Here is an 8,494-nt window from a genome sequence, read left to right as displayed (position 1 = left end):
TGTGCTCCGCAACGGGAGAGGCCACAACAGTGAGAGGCCCGCGTACCGCAAAAAAAAAAACAATACACACTGGCCTACACACAGCACTGGCTAAGAGTTAGGATATTTTCATACCATCTGGGTGAAAATTACAAGCAGGTGATATGCACAGTTCATTGACATGCTTAATACACTTACCCCGTGAAGTGTAGAGAAAGTATCAAAAAAGAAATTATGAACAGTGTTTAAAACATTTAAGAAGTTAATGTTATATTTCAGAAGAGTAATGATTAAGCACCATTTTCTACTTCATACAACTTACTTAGATATCTGCATAAGTTTTCCTCCTACATATAAAAAGCTGATAATCAATGATGCCACTAATATTGACATTTCTAGAAGGACATATAATGTAGCACCTTTCATAGCTGACCGGATTCCTACTAGAGGCCTGGGGGATTGTTCTCTACTGGGTTTCTTCTTTTTTCTATTTCTCATTTGCAAGCATGTTCTTGTAAGATAACAGCCTAGCCAAATGAATAACGTTTGTTTCTGAAAAGAGCCTCTGCCCTAGGTCCCTCACTTTAATAAACAGGGATCAGGAAGCTAGGGGAAAAAATCATTAAATATTCTTTAGTAGTATCTCCTGAAATACAGCATCTAGAATTAGTCCTAAGTAGCCATCTTGGTGCCTTCTCTTTTATACCATACCCTGACTTCTTTATCTTTTCTAATTCACAAGTAACGCTCAAACTGAAAGCACCTCTGACCCAAGAGATAGAGAGAGAACCTGCAAGGGAGGAGAAAGACGTACAAATGTTGCAACAGTTCAAGCCAAAGTACATAGGAGGCCCAAAGTTTACTTCACCGTGTCTAGTTTTAAGTTTAAAATTTTGTTTAAAATTTCATCTCCTTTTTCCAAAAGTTCCACTTCTATCCCCCACCCCAAGCATTAGGACCATCATTTCTACTCTCCCCAAATTTGAAAGTGGTTGAGAAATTTTAAGAGAATGAAGTCAAAAGGCACTGGGAGGGAAAATAAGGGTCTCAGAGTTGATTTGGGATCAGTACACAATATTTAAAATGTTAGTGTAAATCTTTTAACAAAATTAAGAGAATTCCTTTGCTTTCAAAAACAATTATTTACATAATTTTGTTTAATAGACAACTGAGTGGTCTTTGATGATAAAATAATTATGAAAACACCAGGAACTGACAAATGAAGTAGACTGTTTGTCATAATCAATTCATCTACAATTTGAAAATAACACGATGGGGGAGGCGGAAATAAGCTAAGAAATTTAGAATTTCTGTAGGACACCATCATAACATTTTCAGTTAGTGACTACTGATGAAGGCCAATTTTGAATAATTTTTAAAAGCAGAGATTAACAGATAGTATTATAGGACACAATTTTGTAAAACTTAAGAGTAAATATTTCGGTAAAACCAACTTTCCGCAAAGATATAAGTAACGAAACACTTTCTACAATGTAATAATTATATTATATGCAATCATTAGTTTGTAGGTCTTTCTCTTCTGCTAAATTGAGCTCCTGGAAGGAAAGACAGGCTTAGTCTTTGTTTTCACAGGTTCTACACAAAGTGTGATTCAAATGTTTGATTAATTTACTTAACTGATATCATATATCCTTATGGAACATATACTCAAGGTACTCAAGTTAGAGTTCGTACTATATTAAAATCACTTTCAAAGCTTTTTATAAAACAGATGCTTAGGCCCCAATCCATACACAGTCCTAGATATGTTTATTTTTTTATTTTTAAACATCAATATGTATGAAGTTTATTTTTTAGTTTTATTTTTGACCGTGCAGCACTGCTTACGGAATCTTAGTTCCCCAACTCATGCCCTCGGGCAGTGAGAGAGGGGACTTATCACCACTGGACCTCCATGGAATTTCCCCTAGATATCTTTAAAAAGCTCTAACTGGTACACCTTTCCATAACATGCTGAATATACAGAAAACCACTAGAAGCATTACCACCAAAGTCAGAAACAAAGCAAGGATGCCTATTAGCTCCACTACTGTTAAACTTGGATCAAAGGTGCCAGTTTCAATCATACAAGAGAGAATAAGCAGAAGCTTAAGAATCAAGAAAGAAAGAGCAAAACTATATCTAATGACATATAATGCATTTGTACACCTAGAACACAGAAGAGAATCAATGCTAAGACTAACACAAATAAGAAAAAAAACTTTTAATAAGGGAGCAGATGTTAAATTAACATATAAAATCAACAGCTTTCACAGATAGAAAAGTAACCACTTAAAATATATAATTAAAGAAAAAATATTTATAATAACATCCAAAATATAAATAATTAGATATAATCTTAACAAAAAGTGTGTTTAACTTCAGGAAAACTTTAAAATACTCTTCGGCTCAGAAAGTAGACCTAAAGAGATGGAAAGACATCCCTTGTTTTTCAACAGGAAAACTCAGTATTATAAAGATACAAATTCTCTCCACGTTAATATGTGAATTTAATGTTGTCGCAGTAAAAATTCCCTGAAGTTTGTTTGATGAAAATGGGTGATTCTAAAGTTCATATGGAAAAGTAAACATGCAAGAATAGCTAGGGAAACTCTAAATATAGACAATCTGAGGGAGGACTAGCCCTATGTGATACAAAACATACTATAAAGCCTCTATAGTTGAAAATGTGAGGAGTAGATGCATGAATAGAGAGACCAATGGAACAACGGAATACCGTGTCCAGAAATAGCTCCAACTACTTATGGAATTTAGTAAATGACAAAGGTGGCAGTTTAAATCTCTAGGAGAAATGATGGATTTACAAAGTTGTATGAGAATATTAGATAGAATTTTAGAAAGATAAATTTAGATGCATACCTCACCCATACAAAAAAGAAAACTCACCAGATAGCTAAATGTAAAATATTAAATCATATACATACTAGAGAAAAACAAGGGAAATTTATTTAAAATTCTATTGTATGGAAAACTTTTCTAACTGTGACTCATAATCCAGATGCATTAAGAGAAAATATTTGACCTCATAACATTTATTGCTGATGGAATCTCTAGTCAACGGGAGGTTGAGCCTATCCTCACAAGAACAGAGAAAATCAGGCAGAGGGGTCAACAGTGAATCCTGCAACTGCAGGACCAGTACCTTAGAGTGTCCATGCACTGGGGCAGATGTGTCTCCAAGTGCAGCCTGCTTCTACCCCTCACAGTGCTGCTCACTTCAAATACCTGGGGTTCTGCCTTTGCTTTCCAACCTGGCATTCCACTAAGACTGGAGCCTCTAGCCTGCTTCTCTAATAGCCAGAGACCCTGCACAGAATTTACTACCATCTTCCCACAAAAAAGGTCACGTCTTATTCCCCAAATTCCCATACCATAAGTCACTGACTGAGGACCTGTTGTGAAATAATAACCCAGAACCATCAAACTGACTTCTTCCAGTACTTACATTTCCCTGTAAATACTGCTTATTACCTTTATGTGTCATGGACTCCTTGTATTGCCGATGATTCCTATTATTACTGCACAATTTGCTCTCCTCAAATAATGGCTCCTGTTAGAACCAAGCCCAGGGGTTCTTTCCACTTTGCAATTTGAACTACTGGCCTGGCTTCCTCAGCACCTTACCCAATGGAGAAGTCACTTTTCTCAGTGACCCTTCCTCTATGAAATCCTGTCTTCCTTCTCCATGTCCAGTCCTTGTTGATAGAGTTGGTTGGCTAAACCCAGGTCATTTGACCCTTAGTTTAATCACCAAATTGCTTTTCATTATGCTATAGTAGACACTACAATGCTCACCTATATCAGTTCTTTCTGGAAACATCAAACATTACACTTCTCTGCCCACCTTTTAGTTAGGTGACATTCTAAGACAAGAATGTGTGAGCCTGTGCACCACAACTACTGAGTCTGCTCTCTAGAGCCTGTGAGCCACAACTACTGAGCCCACATGCCTCAACTACTGAAGCCCGTGTGCCTAGAGCCTGTGCTCTGCAACAGGAGAAGCCACCGCAATGAGAAGCCCACACACCGCAATGAAGAATAGCTCCCGCTCGCAGCATCTAGAGAAAGCCCGCGCACAGCAACAAAGACCTGATGCAGCCAATAACTAAATTAATAAATAAATAAATTAATTTTTTTAAAAAGATGGATTAAGAAAATATCCTCCTGAGAGACTGGTAAGGAAGTGAGGGAAGCAAAACAAGGAATGAAATAAAGTCAAGCAAGAGTATAAGCTAAGGCAAAAGTCCCATAGAGGGCAGGCTTTAGCATGATCCCACAGGAGAATTCTGGAGGGTAAGCGATACCTCTGAGTTGTCCTAAGCTGAGGAAAGAGAGTTGAGCTTGTATTCCTGCACAAGACAGTCATTAATGAACAGCCACTGGGGGTGTATGTCCTTGTGAAAGCCAAGCACTTCTGGCTCTCTGTGCAAAGGAATTCCAGTAGCTCAGAGGCAGGCTGCTGAAGAAAAGCCCATGGGTGCTGGCCATTGAATGCACACAGACTAGGGATTTAAGGGGACACGCCAAGGAAAGAAATACACTGTCTGTGTACCTTAGGTGCTATGTGAGTACTTCTGGCCAATAATGTTTCAGTGGAAATTACTATCACAGGTGAGTTTAATTTCCAGTGTGTAATCTTCCAGCATTTTATTCTCTTGTCTTGGCAACCTAGAAGTCTACCTGCTCCAGACAATCCAGCACCACAAGGTGGTGGAGTCTTGTCAGTCTGTATCCCTGAGTCATTGGGGCAGATCCTCCTTCTGATCTGCACTGGACATTTCTACTAAGTGAGAAATAAACTTAGGCTGAGTTTGTTATTATGGCATATCCTCTCCTATCCTGACTAATACACACATCATTTATACATTCTTCATTCAAAAATATTTGTTGAGCAAATATCATCTGCTAGGTATTGTGCTTGAAAATATAAAGACAGAATAATTATTTTCCCCCTCAGAAAGCCCATTGTTACAGTAGAGTATAGTTAGTACCATAATAGAGATACAGTGTGGGATCCAGAGTGCTATATGAACAATGAATAGGAGACTCTAAATCAGACAGCAAGTTAGGGAAGGCTTCTTAGAGGAGGTTACATACAAGTTAAGTTACAAAACATGTGTAGAAATTAGCTAGAAAAATAAGGAGACTAGGGAAAGAAGGTCACCTCAGGTAATGAGAATAAGAGATGCAAAGCTCAGATTCATGAGGCACGGGGACAGGATACACTGATGACTCACAAAGTATAACAATATGCAAATTAGTATTTTGATATTTTGTTTCTTGTAGCTTGGCCTATCAGGTTGAATCACAGACCAGTTAACTGACACAGGAAGTCAATTCAAATGATGAGCTAGTTCATGACCTAAGGCAAATGACTACTTTACCTCACTATATCCTGTTTACCTACTCTGAAAGATAAAGGTACTTACTGACCTGCTTCATAAGGATGTTGTTTAATTAATATTGGAAGTTGCTTTGAAAATACCAAGCACTTCTAACACATGAAGAACCAGTACAATTTCCTTGGGAGATGTCTTGATAAAAGGCAGCATGATTTTTAAATCTTTAAGACTGGAATAAATGTAAAGAAGAAAATAATTGTTGCTTCCCTTCCACTGACACTAAAGGACTTTCTACTGCCATGCCTTTCTACTTCCATGACCTCAGGCTAAAGAAAATAGAAAAGGTATGATAATTCCATGACAAAGTTGAAACGCTTTACAGCAGATGTGAAAAATTTTAAGATGGGAACATTTACAAAGTGTCCATCATTGGTAGGGGCTTCCAGGGAATATGTACTCAGATGGTCCGTTTTTAAATTTAAGTGCAAATGATGATGATGTTTATGATAATGAGAATGAGAATGAGGATGATGATAACTAATATTTAATAAGCAAATTCTGTGTTCTAGAACTGTTCAAAGTGCTTTTCCATGTATTATCTTTTAAAATTCTCTAGACAACCTTATGCCATAGGTTTATTACTATCTCTGTCTTACAGATGAGGAAATACAGGCACGGAGAGTTCACTAATGTGGCCAGGGCCACTCAGTAACCTTGATAGCTCATGGCTTCAGCATTATTCCTGAGTACTCATGTGACTCTGAAGTCTGTTTCTTTATATCTTTTCATGCCACCCACAGTTTCACTATTGGTCTCATGGGCAGAACAATGCCTTTAAGGTATTACCATACTTGGGGCAAAACTTTTGTATTTGTGACTAGATTAATAAAAATAGTTATTTTAGAAGGCAACCTATATGGAAAAGTTAATTTGAATTCATCTTTTCACTGATCACTTTTGTTGATCATACTTAGTTGCTCCATCTATTTTCCAATTCAAGTGCCCTCAAGATCATAAGGGATTTCTGATTCTTTTCCTCAGGAACAATTGTGAGCATGCACTTTTTGGTGCACAACTGCTCCTGAATTTTCTGCCCATATTTGATGCCACTTTCTAGAATTCAGACAGAACCAGAAACTCTGCCATAGGTCCATTTTACTGACCTGAAATCCCCAGGTTTCTTCTTTGCCCAGACTAGGATATGATGTTAGGCAGTAATACACATGAAAATAATCCCCTAGAAAAATATTTTTGGTTCTAAGCACCTAGAACGTGCACTTTTTTTCTTTGGCTGCACCACGTGACATGTGGAATCTTAGTTTCCCGACCAGGGATTGAACCTGCACCCCTTACATTGGAAGTGCAGAGTTTTAACCCTGGACAGCCAGGGAAGTCCCCATGCACCCTTCTATAGTGTGTTTTCATTGTTCTCAAATATATTAATGTACACAAACAATCTGAGCTACATATTTATTAAGCAATATTGATATTGGGTAAAGTTCCCCATTACAGGATATACTCTGAGAGCACTATTCATTCTATAGCATTTAAAAAAAAACCTAATATAGATCAAAACACAAATAAATTACAGTTGGTGGTGTGTGAGTTGTATAGTCTATTACACCAATCTGAAAAGATACAGCTATGAGAGCAGAGTTGTGTCTACTTCTCAAGTGGGCATGTCCTATTGTTTTTACTTGCATAGAAGATTAGTCAGGTTTTGAAGAGTCAAATGATAGATTCATAGGACGGTAATGAAAACAATAGCTCGTATTTACTGAGCACTTACTATGCACCTCGCATTTTGTTACCAGCGAAGCCCACTGGGGTCCTGGAAAAATAAGATGGGATCTAGGTGATAAGGTCTATCCTCTTCTTGTGCAAAGTCTGGTTTCACTTGCCAACAGGGGGCCTTGCGCAGAGGCCTTGCACCTACCGCAAAGTATTAGAGGTCCTGGCGCAGAACCGCTGCACCTGACACCTCAGCTCTGCAGGCCACCTGCAGAAGAGCTGCCCACGACACCTCGATTGAAGACGGAGGCGGCAGGCCGGGCACAGTGACACTGCACCCGGCATTGCAACCTGGAGGGATTAGCACAGTGCCGGGGACCCAGGAGAGCCCTTCTCCCTCTTCTCCCTCGCTGTGAGACCCTATAAAGTAGCTCCGCCCATGGCCTGTTGGGAGAGCGTGTGCTCTAGGGCTGAAGCTCACACGTCTCCATTCTCTGATCAAAGAATAATTTCCCTTTGCTTCTGAACTGAACTCGGTCTTATTCTATTGGCTCCAGCGACATCGGGCAGGAGGACCTTTGTTGGGCCCCGACTTGAAAGCGTCGGTAACAATTTGATTTGAATTATCTCATCTAATATCTCCTTAAAAATCTGACTCATATCATGTATTTATATACCGTGTTACTAACTGATACATGTTGAAATATATGTGTAGATCTGCCTAACTTTCCCATTATGTAGACTTAATAGGTGTCTCTATGATATGATTTTATGAGAACTATGGAAATTCTTCCAATCACTCTGCATTGACATACAGTTTTCCCATTTATCACTTACTTCCTATAGAAAATATCCTTTGCTCTCTAGGGGTTTACTTATTACTTCTAGCAAGTTTTTGTTTGTTTGTTTTTGTTTTTGTTTTTGCAGTACGCGGGCCTCTCACCGCTGCGGCCTCTCCGGTCGCGGAGCACAGGCTCCGGATGCGCAGGCCCAGCGGCCATGGCTCACGGGCCCAGCCACTCCGCGGCATGTGGGATCCTCCTGCACGGGGGCACGAACGCGTGCCCCCTGAATCGGCAGGTGGACTCTCAACCACTGAGCCACCAGGGAAACCCTAGCAAGTTTTACTTAAAAAGTAGCCTTTCATTTAGCAGATGTTGACAAGAGTCAAAAATTACAAGAGTGAACAATTAGGGAAGATTAGAGAGGGAAAAGACAGGGTCTGGGCCTCCAGCCGTTTATCAGTTCAGATAGCAGCCAGCAAAAGCACAGTATTAGATTGGAAGAGACACGACTGGGAGTAGAAAGGGGAAGAAAAAAGAGCGTTAACTTTGTATTCAAACCATAACATAGGCTAAAGACAGATACCTATTTCCATTCCACAGAAGAGGAACTAGAAAGGTCAAACAACCACACGAAGT

Source organism: Lipotes vexillifer, unplaced genomic scaffold (genome assembly GCF_000442215.2).
Source record: "Lipotes vexillifer unplaced genomic scaffold, Lipotes_vexillifer_v1.1 scaffold1061, whole genome shotgun sequence".
NCBI classification, from domain to species: Eukaryota; Metazoa; Chordata; class Mammalia; order Artiodactyla; family Lipotidae; genus Lipotes; species Lipotes vexillifer.
The sequence above is the reverse complement of the archived record's forward strand: the minus strand, read 5'-3'. Positions refer to the sequence as shown.